The sequence below is a fragment of the Lontra canadensis genome, unplaced genomic scaffold (genome assembly GCF_010015895.1).
Source record: "Lontra canadensis isolate GAN:19392208 unplaced genomic scaffold, GSC_riverotter_1.0 scaffold67, whole genome shotgun sequence".
NCBI lineage: Eukaryota > Metazoa > Chordata > Mammalia > Carnivora > Mustelidae > Lontra > Lontra canadensis.
The window spans coordinates 4,783,333-4,797,869 of record NW_022631061.1 but is presented as its reverse complement, the minus strand read 5'-3'; the positions used below and the strand labels follow the sequence as shown (position 1 = coordinate 4,797,869).

Below are 14,537 nucleotides of genomic sequence, written 5' to 3'. Positions count from 1 at the left end.
CTAAATAATAAACATGAAAGGTAACCTGTCCTCACAACCAAATAATTTATAACTACTTCCTAATTTACAGTATCTCACTTATCTAATTAATGAAAAACATTTTATTAAGCACTTCCCCAATTTTTTTCAATTATATTTTCACTTCCATTTCTACTAATTTTAAGTTGGGTGATTTGCACTAACCATCCAACTACATAAACTATAAATAATAGGGGAAAAAAGCCATCCAAAACAAGCTTATTTTTTAAAGCACCACAAATTACTTGTCCCAAACAAAAGAGAATACAGGAATCCAAAGAGGTAAAAGGGGTACTGGAGCATTATATCCACTGACACCCTGAGGGCATTTGCCAACCCTGACAAATCTAGAATTCAGTTTGGTCATCTTATGAGGCAACAGGGACAGAGGTAAATCTTAACCTGTCAAGATAGAACATCAGAGACCCTCCTGACATCAATGCACAATACTACCCCAACTCCAGAAAGATAACACCCTCAAAGATAAGCCAGAAATCAATATGTGCCCATGCCCCCATCAATAGCCACTGGGAAGAGCAGAGCAAGCTGCCTTGGTACTAAGCAGAGCAACGTAGTAACAAATACAGCTAAATGATTTTCGACATGGGCCTGCACATTTGCTATGGTTCACATTACCTAAGTTCTCTGGGAACCTCAACACATTAACGCAGTGACCCCTGACTGGTAGTACTACCAAGAACCAAATGTAAGTAAAATTCTACACCTCAAAGAATGCCCACCATGAGGTTTCTAGGACAATGAGCATTATCAAGTCAAAAATAATCAAGCACCTAAGGAAACATGACACTATGTGCAAGAATCAGCAGAAATACCAGGCACCAAGACAGAACACACAAAGACTTCATATATTACAATTCTCATACAGATTACAAAACTACTGTATTTATTGTTTTAAAGAAATAAAAGTCTAAAATAACTCAAGGAATAATTATAGAGAGCAAACCAGAACAGAAAGTCAAACTTCTAAAAATAAAAATGCAAAAACTAAAATTAAAAACTCAATGGACAAGTTTATTAGCAGATTAGAAAAAGCTATTAAAATTAGTAAACTGGAAGAGAAATCAAAAGAATATAAAGAACAAGAAAGGACAGAAAAGATTAACTTACGATTCATGGAAGTACCAAAAGATAAATGAAGGTAGAGGCCCTATCTGAGTAGAACAGCATAAAATATCAATCCATAAATTCAAGAAGCCAAACAAAATTAAACTCAAAATAATAAGAATTGTAGAAAACAAACAAAACCTTAAAGCAATCATATAACTTTGAAAGGAACAGTTTAAACTTGTATGTCAGCACAATGTAAGCCAGAAGACAACAAAATGTCATCCTCAATGTGGGAAAAGAATATAATTGCAAAGCTCAAGTTTACATCCAAAGAATATAATTTTCAAGAATAGGATGAAAATACAGACAAATTAGCCTAACAAAAATTGGAAGCTATAAGTAAATACAATAACACTTACAACACTGCTTAGCACTTACAACACTGCTTAGCACATACTATGTACTTTACACTATACATATTTGATATATATAGTCAGGTTAAAAAACGATTTTAAAATTTCAATATGAAGAGTTTACATAAAACATTTAAAAATATATGGATACAAGATGCTGAAAGTAAAAGGAGGAGATGATATACCATGCAGACACTAAACACCAATTACAAAGTGGGTAAAAGACATGAACAGACATTTGAAGAGGGAATTCAAATGGCAAATAAGCATATGAAAAAGATGTTCAACACCATTAATCATTGGAAAATGCAAATTAAAACCACAATGAGATACCATTATACACTATTAGAATGGCTAAAATAGGAAATAGCAGTAACATCAGATATAGCAAGCAAGATGTGAAGAAACTGAATCTAGACACTGCTGGTGGAAATGTAAAATAGTACAACCAATAGCTGAAAATAATCTGGCAGTTTCTCATAAAACTGAACATGCACTTACCAAACAAACCAGCAACTGCACTCTTGGGAATTTTTCCCAAGAAATGAAAGCCAGTGTTTATGCAAATCTGTATAGGAATATTTGTAAAAGCCTTATTCATGCACCTCAAAACCGGAAGCAATCCAAAGCCCTTCAATGAATAAATGGTTAAACAAATTCTGATAGATCCATACAATGAAATACTACACAGCAATAATAAGAACTTACTAAAACATGCAATAACTTAACTGTCCTTATGCTTACTGGAAAAGCCAATCTCAAAAGGATACACGCTACATGGTTTCATTACTATAATATTCTCAAAATGACAAAACTACAGACATGGAGAACAGATTAGTGGCTGCTGGGGTACACAGATGAGACTAAGAGGTAAGCATTATGGAATTCCTATATAATTCCGTATCTTGACTGCTATAGTAATGACATGAATCTATATACAGGATCAAACTATACAGAACTACACAGAGACAGAAAGAGAGAGAGAAAAAATATAATGCAAAAACTTAAGAAAACTGAATAAAATCACTTATCTAATTAACAATATTATATCAGTGTCAATTTCCTTATTTGATATTGTACACTTCAGTTACATAATATGTCACCACTGGCAGAAGATGAGGAAGGATTACAGAATTCTGTGTACTATTTTTTGACTTTACACCTATAGCAAAATAAAAAGGTTTAAAAGCAAAGCAATCAACTGTATTCATATGGATAGCAAATAAAAAGTTTAGAAATGCAATTTACATAGAAAAACATAAACTATCTACAAGTTAATCTAACAAAAGATGTACTTTTACAGAGAAAAATCATTGACAGAAATTAAAGAAAACCTAAATAAATGAAGAGATATTATAGACTGGACTGGAAGTTTCAAATACCATAAAGACAGCAAATCTTCCCAGTGTTTACATAGTCAATATAATCCCAACAAGCCCAAGTTTTGATTTTGAAAGAAACATGGCAAATTTTTTAAAAATTTATATGTAAATGCAAAAGGCCAAAAATAGCAAGCTACTTAAAGAAAAACACTATAAATGAATTTGTTCTCAAATATTAAAACCCACTATAAAGCTACAGTAATCTATTTAGATGATGTAGTACTTACTGGTGCATGGGGGAAAAAAAGGATCAATGGGAAATATTAGCCTAAAAACAGACCCTTCATGTTTTATACATTAAATTTAATATATGAAAAACAGCAGCAGGGCATATCAGTAAGAAAAAATCAGAGAGAACAAAACGAAAAATTCCAAATATTCCCTAACATTTCAATAGTATTAAGTCTTCCAATCCATGAACACTGGATTATCTTTCCATTTATGTCTCATTTCTTTCACCAACATATTACAGTTTTCAGTATACAACTTTGACTTCCTTGGTAAAATTTACTGTAAAGTAACTTTTTTCTTTTTGATACTATTGTGAAGGAATTCTTTTGTTAATCTCCTTTTCAGAGAGTTCACTGGTAGTATCTCAAAACGTTACTGATTTTTGCATGTTGATTTTGTATCCTGCAACTTAACAGAATTTATTAGTTCTAAAAGTTTTTTTGTAGAGTCTTTAAGAGTTTTCTACATATAAGATCACGTCATCTGTGAACAGGGAAGTTTATTTCTTTTCCAATTTGGATTCCTTTTATTTCTTGCCTTTAATGCCTAAATGCTGGGTAGGACTTCCAGTACCATGCTGAATAGAAGTAAGTGGCAAGAGTGGGCATCCTTGTCTTGTTCTTGACTTTAGAAGAAAACTTCCTATTTTCATCACTGAGAAATGCAAATCAAGAACAAGTTATCACTTCACTCCTGTTGGATGGCCATTATCAAAAAAAAACAAAAGCTAACAAGTGTTGACAAAGAGGTGAAGAACAAAGAATTCTTGTACACTGTTGGTGCGAATGTAAAATAATACACCCACTATGGAAAGCAGTATGAAGTTTCCTCAAAAAATTAAATATAGAACTACCAGACGATCCAGCAACCCCGATCCTGGGTATATATACCCCCCAAAAAAAGGAAATCAGTAAGTCCAAGAAGTATCTGCACACCCATCTGCACTGCAGTATTACTCGCAAAAGCCAAAATATAGAAAGAACCCAAATGCTCATCAATAGATGAATGGATGAAGAAAAAGAGGTTTATACATACAACAGAACATTACTCAGGCTTAAAAAGAAGAAAATCCTACCATTTGCAACATGAATGGAACTGAAAGACATGCTGAGTGAAATAAGTCAATCACATAAGGGCAAATACTGCATGATCCCATTTATAGGAGATAACTAAAATAGTCAAACTTAGAAGATACAGAAAACAGAATAGTGGTTGCCAGGAGATGAGAGGAGAAAATGGGGAGTTATTATTCAATGGGTGTAAAGTTAGAGTTTTACAATATGATTAAATTCTGAGATGTTCTATACAACATAGCATCTATAGTTAATACAGTGTTGTACACTTAAGAATTTGTTAAGAGGGTCGATTTCACATTGTGTGTTCTTACAAAGACAAAAAAGCAAAAACACAAGGAAACTTCTGGAAGTGACTGTGTTTACAGCAAGTGACAGCTATGTGGTAATGGTATCATAGGTGTTGCATACAGTATGTATGCAGTTTTTCTCTCTGTATCAGTTACAGTTCAATAAACCAATTTTTTAAAGATTTTATTTATTTCACACAGAGAGAGAGAGCATGTGGGAGGGGCAGAAGGAGAGAGAGAAGCAGGCTCCCTGCCAAGCAGGGAACCCGATGTGGGGCTCCATCCCAGGACTCTGGGATCATGACCTGAGCCAAAGGCAGAAGCTTAACCAACTGAGCCACCCAGACACCCCAAAACTCAGGAAATTTGCCTAAAAATCACTGAATTGTACACATGAAATAGGTAAAGTGTATTAATTTTATGCTATGTAAATCATAGCTCAATAAAGTTTTTAAAAGTTTACATTTTTTCAAGTTCTGAGACGCTTTAATACTCCCCCTCCAAAAAATGACATCATACCTATATCTCACAGCTTACACAAAAGGAATTCCAGGTAGATTCATGGCCTAAATATAAAAGCAAAATATAAGCTGGAGATGGCAGCAGGACTGGTACAGATGATTTCCACCCACAACAGCCCCTCTAAATTCACCCATCTTGGTGTCACAGCACTCGGACTAACGTTACGAAAGGAAAGATATTTTGCTTCTGCCACTGTGATCTGTAATAGAGCCAGACTGGCTTCCTATTTCCCAGGATTTTGCTCTTTAGTTAAAAGGGTTGTCAATCCCAAAGCACTTTCAACTGCAGGATCTTCAGGTTCTGATGACTCTCATCTGGCCCTTGCACCTCCAGATATATGCTCTCAAACAGTATGGCCTGATGAAGCTCTGGGACCATTTCAACCTCAGAATCAGAGATTCCAGCTTCCTGAGAACATAGGTTTTGATTGTCATCTCCATGGGAGCACATCACAGAAGAAAAGCCAGGTTCGCAAAACTTTACCTAATGTTCTAGCAGAATCTTTATCAAGTGAGACACGAGTTTGTGATGGCACAGTATGTGATTGAATTTCACAGTAATAATGCACCTGCTGAACAAGAAATCAGCAGTGCAGAAACTTACTTTGAAAACGCCAGAGTGTGCAATCCAGACATGTCCAGAATTGCTGCAAAGATATTTTGAGTCACTGTTTCCAGAAGGAGCTACCAACAAACTAATGATTCTGACTATAACACAGAAAACTAAGAATGATAAGACTGTTTGGAGCAAAGAGGCAGAAAATGAAAGAGAAATGCTTTTAGAAAAGTTCATTAATGGTGCTAAGAAAATTTGCTATGCTCTTCGAGCTGAAAGGTATTGGACTGACTTAACTGACCCATCGTCTGGTTTAGTATACTTTGGAACACAAACAACATTCTTTTTGAGACAGATGAACACTATTGACATTTAGGATTCTCTGTGGGTGATCTTGGCTGCTGTAAAGTGATTCATCATAGGCTCTGGGGTACCCATGGGTTGTAGGAAGTATCTTCACTAATGCAACACTAGACAGCCATTTTATGAAGAAATTAGGTAGAAACTAACAGTAATATTAATTTGTTGGCTATACTATTTGTATGTACCATTTGGGTTGATCTATAAACACTGTGAAAAGCTTCAGTTTCTAAAATTTACTTATTTCTAGGTATTTATTTAGACATTTATGGGTTTACAGCATTGGTAAGCGGCATGTGATTTTTACAACTCAAATGTTTATTCATACTATCACTGAATACATGTTGATCACATCCACATTGTATAGAATGTGATAATTAACATGTAACCAGGACATGATCTCATACTGCTATATCTTCCCTTTACTGGAAAAAACCTCAGTTTTATTTCTCTCTAAAAATAAAACACACATTTGGGGGGGGAGCAAAATATAAAACTTTTAGATTATGATATGGGAGAACAATTACATGACCTCAGGTTAGGAAAAGCAAGAACCAAGGCCATAGCTATGTTCCTTCAGCCAAAGAAGATATTTAGCAAAGGTCCAGAACAAATCATTTCAGGGGAAGGTAAATAAATGTGATAGGATTCCCAGTTTTCCACAGAACCTGGAAGTCAAGAAAGTCTCTGCCTTGCCTTGACAGAAATAAAAGCTGATGCTGACCATTCCTAACAAGAGACAGACAATTATGACCACAGATTGCAACTAAAAAATGTAGACATGGTGCTCTGTAGAATAAACTCATCCACATAGTCAAAAAATTTGTCACAGTCAAAAATTTGTCAAGTCCTTGTTACGTGCATGACTCTTTAGCAGTGACTATAAGGCAAAATGAATAAGACAGGTCTCAAAAATCTATTCCAAAAAATCCCCCTAAATAATTAAATCACAGTAAATTCTAAAATAATCCTAACAGAAATAACAATCTTAGAAAATACAAGATTGAAAGAAAGCCCACTTCTCTAAGTGAATGGAAATGAAGCTGGTGATAATATACAGAACAAAAAAAGGACTGAGAAGAAACAGTTCAAATGTGTTACTAATCTAGAGAAGAAAGTTCAGAATTTTTACTTAGGATCTAGAAGTGTGACTGAAGGAAAAGGTGGAAGGAAGTAAAGGGAGCTAAGGAGGAAAAGATAGAGCCAACAAAGGGGCAGGTCTACTCAGTATGCACTTCAATTTTATAAATAACAGTATTAGAAGCACATCTGAAATACTTCTGTGAATATATATAAGATGTTTCTTCAGAATAAGACATATTTACTGGTTCTTGGCTACCAAGCAAACTCTACGTACCTTAAAGTCTCAAGTCTATAAGTCTATGTTTAAGCTTTCCCTGACATCTCCAAGCAGAGCAAGGTTCCACCCCCTACAGCTAAAAAACTGAATACATCATAATTAGAATTTATCATATTTAGTGAACTTAGTCTATGTCTATTTCTCTGACTAAGCTATCAGCTCTGTAAGCCAAGGACTGTATTATTATTTTTATGCTAGTATCTATTACACAGCCACACACAAAGTAGGCACTCTGGAAATCCTTCCTGAGCGAATGACCAGAACTCTTCTAAGAAATGCTGGCTACGACAGGGAATACAACCCAGAGAGAGGCAAAATCAAATACAGTAAAACCAGTTAGGAAACCACTACAAAATTCCAGGAAAGGAGGAGGAGCTGACTATAGGCAGTCATGGGAAAACAAGAAAATAGATTTAAAGACTTATGAATGATTTTTAAAAAGAAGTAGAAAAAAAATAATAGAGAAGTAGAAGATGATTACAAGATTCAAAGCCTTTGTTCCTTGAAAGTCAATTACTTAAATATTTACTGAGAATTTACTTGGGCAATATACCATGCTAGACACTAGAAATGTAATAACAAGCAAAATATATAAAATCTCTGCCCTCATCATAATGGAGATAGGGAAAAAACAGAGAGAGATCAAGTCTCAGGGAAAAAAATTAGTCTAGAAGGCAACTAAAAATGTAGATCTGAAATTTTAGAGAACGTCAAGGGCAGAAAATATATTAGGACCATGTACAGCTCATGTTTTATGAATTTACAAGCTCAATTAAGAAAATGTATAGATTAGCTAAGACATCAAGACTGAACCTTGAGGAAGTATCTATATTGATATGGGGAGGGGACAGAAGAAAAAGAGAATGTTGTCAGAAAAGGTAAAAAAGCAAAAAATAATTTTTTAAGCCTAGGAAAAAAAAGTTTGAAGATGAAGGGGTGGCATACAGTGCTCATTATTTCAAAATACATACGACTAAAACATATAAAATGACCTCACCAAATACGGCCTTGGACCTGACAAGGTGATCTTTAAGAAAGAAGTTTCCAGAGAATAATAAGAATAAACACCAAACTGCAACGAAAGAGAAAAAAAGGTGTAAAGAAGAAAGAGGGAGAGGGACCAATGCTGAGGAAGAAGGGAAGGGTACAGGAAATAAACAGGATCTTCAATTGTTATCAGAAATAAAAAATAAGAAATAGTGATATATAGCTGCTCCTCTTAGGTTTAACAGACTGTCAAAGAAGTTATCTGACAACTTATTTCATCTCTGTGGGATTACAATTATTTACACTGAAAATGAGAAAATAGTAACTGTACTTAAAAAATAATTTATATAAAATGACCACTGTCAGAATACATTTCATATACTATATACACTACAGAACTAAGAAAGGACTAATTCCTTTCTCCACTTAAAATGTACACACTTTTTTTTTTTAAGATCTTATTTATTTATTTGAGAGAGAATGAGCATAAGAGCGGGGAGGGCACAAGGGAGGAGCGACTCCCTGCTGAGCAGGGAGCCTGTGGAAGGACTCATCCCAGGACCCCAAGATCACGACCTGAGCAAAAGGCAGTCACTTAACCAAACTGAGCCACCAGGCACCCAAAATGTACACACTTTTAATTCTACCAATTTATAGCAAAACCATGATAATCCAGAATTTCCCTCCTTTCAAAGGGTAATGTGAAACAAATACTTTCAGAAAACAGTTTTTACTTTTATTATATGCAACATTTGTTATATTTACATTTTATGTCCAGTATGAACAATAAGTAAAATACAAGAAAATATTCTAATAATAAACAGCTTGTATACTCTTGGAATAAGTTCAAATAAAATGATCATTAATTAAAGGAAACATATCAGTATTTTTAAAAATCATACTGACAGTTCTAGGAACAACAACAAAAAAGTCAATGGTATCATCATTCTTCATTCTGATATTATCAGATGTAAATAAATGTTAAGATGAAATCAGACTGAAGCAAAAATATCTAAAGTTCCTTTCAGTGAATGCAAAAGAAGAGTAAGGGTAAGAGTAATAGGAATAATCATTTTTAATTGAACTGAAAAGAGATAAAGATAGGCATCTGCCATTTTCATGATGAATGTGCTTAAAAATCCAGTATGTGACAAGTTCAGGGTCACAAATAAAATCAAACCACTACTCAAATCCCTACATGGCCATGTTTATTAAGAACTAATTTTCCTCCTGGGACTTTACCAGGTAAAGGTGGAATTAGAAAGAAAATAAGATTTGTAAAGAGTCTGGTAACTGAAGAAGGCAGTCTTCCCACAATCGGTACCTCTTACAACCAGCAGATGGTGCCCTCCATAAAGACAACTCTTCCAGTCCATAGTCCTTACAGAGTATAAGAAGTTAGGCTTATTCTTAGGTCAGGAACAATTAAAAAAGCTATTGTGAGTATTTTCTAAGAAAATAAAAGACAAATAAATTTTGTCAATTTTCCCTAAGTATATAACCTTAAGGCCACGTTCACATATTTTCCAACTATTCAAACAAAAAGCTGCTTTTTTCCATATACAATGTTACCACTAAGCCACCATGCAACTTGAATTAATCTTTTTTAAAATTCAAATTAAGTCTATTTAATAATTATCCCTATGAGTTCTGGTAAAACAAATAATTTTAAATGGTTTAGGAAGTCCTTTCAGAAAGTAACTCCTTCCATTCATATATTTGGCAATGTTTATTTACAAAAGGTTAAATGTATTTCTTGCCTACATTCTTTTTAAGGACCATCACTCTTACAGAAGGGAATAAAGTTAAGCTTAACTGGTTCAAACAGAAAAAAGAGCCCCAGTCCCTAAAACATCTCAAGTAGTACCTGTATCTAACAGTATAGAAAGTATAGTTAAATCTCTTTAAAATAGTATTTTTATGGGGCTCAGTGGGTTAAAGCCTCTGCCTTCGGCTCAGGTCATGATCCCAGGGTTCTGGGATGGAGCCCCGCATCGGGCTCTCTGCTCAGCAGGGAGCCTGCTTCCTCCACACTCTCTCTCTGCCTGCTTCTCTGTGATCTCCGTCTGTCAAATAAATAAATAAAATCTTTATAAATAAATAAATAAAATAGTATTTTTATATTAATAATGATAGTATCTCTCATTTACTGAATGACTGGTATTTCTCTAGTCAGTCATCAGCTCAATGTCCTATTCAGTGGGAGAATAAAATTACGTATTCTTCTATGCACATCAAACCTCATCAACACATTCTTACACAACCCCCCCCCCTCAAAAAAACTTGTCTCCATTTCACTGAGAAAATAGAAGCTCTAACAAACAGGAACTTCCCTCAGTCTCCCATCACTAATCTACTGGCTCACCTACTACATTTATACCCATTCTCTCATTCCTTCCTGTTATTAGAAAGTATGTTAACCTTATATCAAAAACAAATCCCTTCACAGGTACACAAAACCCCATCCTCTATAGGTTTATCAAAGACTGACTTCACTAGTTGTCTCCTCTTTCCTCTGCATAAGCATCCTCAGTGTCTACTAGATGCCTTCTCTCAGCACACAATACATTCTGTTCTTGAGTGGAAGGAATACTATAGCTACCTGCTTAGACTACAAATACCCCTCCAGCTACTACCATCTTCTCTCTCAAATTACCGTCACAGCCAAGCTTTGCAAAAAGTATATTTTCTACCTTCACATCTTCAGTTCCCAACTACGTTTCCTACTAACAATCTTATTTCCAACACCCAACACCATCACCAGCAATAATGCTTTTGCTGTAATCATTGCAGTGGACTTCAAAAACAGCAACAGATGATTCCCTTCTCTGTATCTACACCCCTGCAATGTGACTCTGTTGCTCCTCCAATCAAGAGTGTTCTTCCAATCCTTGAATCTGAAACGATCTTATGACTTGATATAATGGGATCTTTGGCAAGCTCAGCATTTCTGCCTTTGAGGTTACTGACTTGCTCTTGGAACTCTACTAAAGTGCACAAACCCAGAAGTTATCCCACTGTAAAATGAGAGGTCCCAGTTATTCTAGCCATGAGCATCAGGAACAAGCCAACCCCACCCAAACCATGAGGTGACCACAGATGTTTACCTGCAGATGCATGAGGAAGCCCAGGTGGGAGATCACTAAGGCTGACTCAGATGAGTAGAACTGCCCAGCTACCGCCCAGCTAAGCCAAACTCAACTGTCAACCTGCAGAATCAGGAGCCAAATAAATGGTGGTTGTTTTAAGCTATTATTTTTAGGGTGATTGATTATGCAATGAAAGTCATCACTGACTTGTTGAATCAAATGAACACTTTTCTAATCCTTAATTTCTCAGCAGTATAAAACAGTTGATCAAACCTTCCTTCTTGAATTATTCTTCTCCTTTGGTTTCTACTCTATTTTACCTCCTCCTTATTTTCCTCCTACCTTACTGATCACTCTTGTCTTTGTTGTTTCATTTTCTACACAGGCTCTAAATATTAGTAATTCATCAGAACTCAATTCCGACCCCTTTACTGATGTTTTCTAAAGGAGGCTCCATACCTAGCATGGAGTCCAAAGCAGGGCTTGAACTCACACCCTGACATCAAGACCTGAGCTAAGATAAAGAGTCAAATGCTTCACCTATTGAGCCACCCAGGCACCCCATTCACTTTTTAACCTATATTTTTTCTCCAGACTTTTGTCCTAAGCTTTTTAAAACCTACTCTAAAGACTCCAAAATAAAATATACCCTACACTAACTGATCTCTTATGAACGCTGGTCCACATATACAACTAGTTAACATTTCCACCTGGTTTATTTACAAAGGCATGTTGAACTTAAAATTCCCCTAAACAAACTTATCTCCCAACTTCGTCCCCCTCCAAAATAACCTTCCTTCTTCTATATTCCCTCTGTATATGGTGCCTTAGAGTACCCAACTTGTTCCTCCCAGAAAACTGGGAGAGTGGCCCTTTCAACATTTAAAATCAACCAAGTCCTATAAATGTTACCTGCTAATAAATATAAATGAAATACACCTTCTTTTGGCCATGATTTCACCACAACTGACTCTAAGCCACCTCCAATTCATTCTTCAAACAGCAAGTAGGATGATCATGGTACATTAATGATCTAATGTACCAAGGTACACTAACCTTCTTAAATAGGTTCCCAATGCCCTTTGAATAAGTTCTAAATATACTAATCTGACCACTTTAATCACTATACTCCTGTCACAACTCTATTTCTTAAAGGGACCAAGCCAAGATCCTTCTTTCTCAGTGTGTACTACTCTTTCTGTTTCAAAAACTTTTTCCTCCTGTCATTCCTTCTCTGATTTTTCAAGTCTCATATGTCAATCCTGTATGCTTTCCTAAGTCTGCCCAAACTAAATTAAATCTCTATTACATGCTTTCAACACCACCCCTGTACTTTACCTTCAAAGAATTTATAATAATTATAGGTGTTTATCCTCTAATGTCTGTAACCCCTTCTGAACTTTTATGAACTATATGGGAACAAGAATCCAATTTTGTTCACTGTATACCTAAATGCATAATACAATGATGGGCAGAAAAGCAAGAGCTCAACAAATATTCTTAATTTTAAGAGGAACTACCTAATAATGCCCATTTTATAAATGAGGAAACTGAGGATCAAAGAGATTAACTATGCTGAAGTTATCCAACAACTATACTGAAACTAATCTATACCTGATTCCCAAACCCTAACCTGATGGTTCCCAATTTTTGGAGCTCAGGTGACTCTCCTAATACTCAGGCCCAAATGCCTGCACTTAAAAAAGGTTCCATGAGGATTTTTATATGCAAAGTTAAGTAACAATGCATCTTAACGGCCAAAAAGTTAACCCAAATATCTACTAATTGATGAATGGATAAACAAAATGCGGTATATCCATATAATGGAAAACTAATTAGAAATAAAAAGGAACAAAGTACTGATATATGATACAACACTGATGAACCTCAAAAACATTCTCCAAATAAGAAAAGCCAGACACTGGAGGTGCCTGGGTGGCTCAGTGGGTTAAAGCCTCTGCCTTCAGCTCAGGTCATGATCCCAGGGTTCTGGGATCGAGCACCGCATCAGGCTCTCTGCTCAGCAAGGAGTCTGCTTCCCCCTCTCTCTCTGCCTGCCTCTCTGCCTACTTGTGATCTCTGTCAAGTAAATAAATAAAATCTTAAAAAAAAAAAAAAAAGCCAGACACCAACCAAATGTTTATAGCAGCAATGTCCACAATAGCCAAACTATGGAAAGAACCCAGATGTCCATCAACAGATGAATGGATAAAGAAGATGTGGTATATATATATAATGGAATACTATGCAGCCATCACAAGAAATGAAATCTTGCCATTTGCGATGACATGGATGGAACTAGAGGGTATTATGCTTAGCGAAATAAGTCAATCAGAGAAACACAATTATCATATGATCTCCCTGATATGAGGAAGTTGAGAGGCAACATGAGGGGTTTGGGGGGTAGGAAAAGAATAAATGAAACAAGATGGGATCGGGAGGGAGACAAACCATGAGACTCTTAATCTCACAAAACAAACTGAGGGTTGCCGGGGGGAGGGGGATAGGGAGATGGTGGTGGGGTTATGTACATTGGGGAAGGTATGTCCTATGAAGTGTGTAAACCTGGTGATTCACAGGTACCCCTGGGGCTAATAATACATTATATGTTAATAAAAAATAAAAAATTAAATCTAAAAAATGTATAAATAAATAAATAAGCCAGACACAAAAAACTACATATTGCACAGATTACATTTACCATGAAACATCCATAAAAATCAAATAGATGAGTTGTCATCTGGGATTGGGGTTGAGAAAGTTGTCACCATAAATGGACACCGTTATCTTTGGAGAACAATGGTTATATACACTAACCTTTCTAAAATTCATTGACTTATACACATAAAATAAGTGTTTTAAAGAAAACACAAAAGAGAACAATCCATTCTGTCAGATGTTAGAGAAGGGTGTCAGCAGCATATCACAGAGTTGCAATTTAAGCTGTGGAAGACAGTAAAATGGCTACATGTGGATTCTAGGATTCAAGGTAACTATGAAGCAGAGTGAGCAATGAAAAAAAGCACAGAAGGGGCGCCTGGGTGGCTCAGTGGGTTAAAGCCTCTGCCTTCAGCTCAGGTCATGATCTCAGGGTCGAACTGTGGGATTGAACCCCACATAGGACTCTCTGCTCAGCAGGGAGCCTGCTTCCTCCTCTCTCTCTCTCTCTGCCTGCCTCTCTGCCTACTT

The 14,537-nt window shown here is 35.8% G+C and overlaps 1 protein-coding gene and 1 pseudogene across 6 annotated transcripts in view; one reads left to right on the top strand and one right to left on the bottom strand.

Moving 5' to 3' along the window:
- The window catches only part of PDS5B (PDS5 cohesin associated factor B), a 192,954-nt gene that overhangs the window by 127,734 nt on the left and 50,683 nt on the right, over positions 1–14,537 (bottom strand). Inside the window, exon 1 of one of the 6 annotated variants that reach the window (XM_032880025.1) lies at positions 14,386–14,402. The exons of the other annotated variants lie outside the window; for them this stretch is intronic. The gene's annotated coding sequence lies outside the window, so the exon portion shown is untranslated. Of the gene's footprint in view, positions 1–14,385; positions 14,403–14,537 lie in introns of those variants that run through there. 6 annotated transcript variants of the gene reach the window in all.
- Positions 5,072–5,829, top strand: LOC116880673 (annotated as a pseudogene).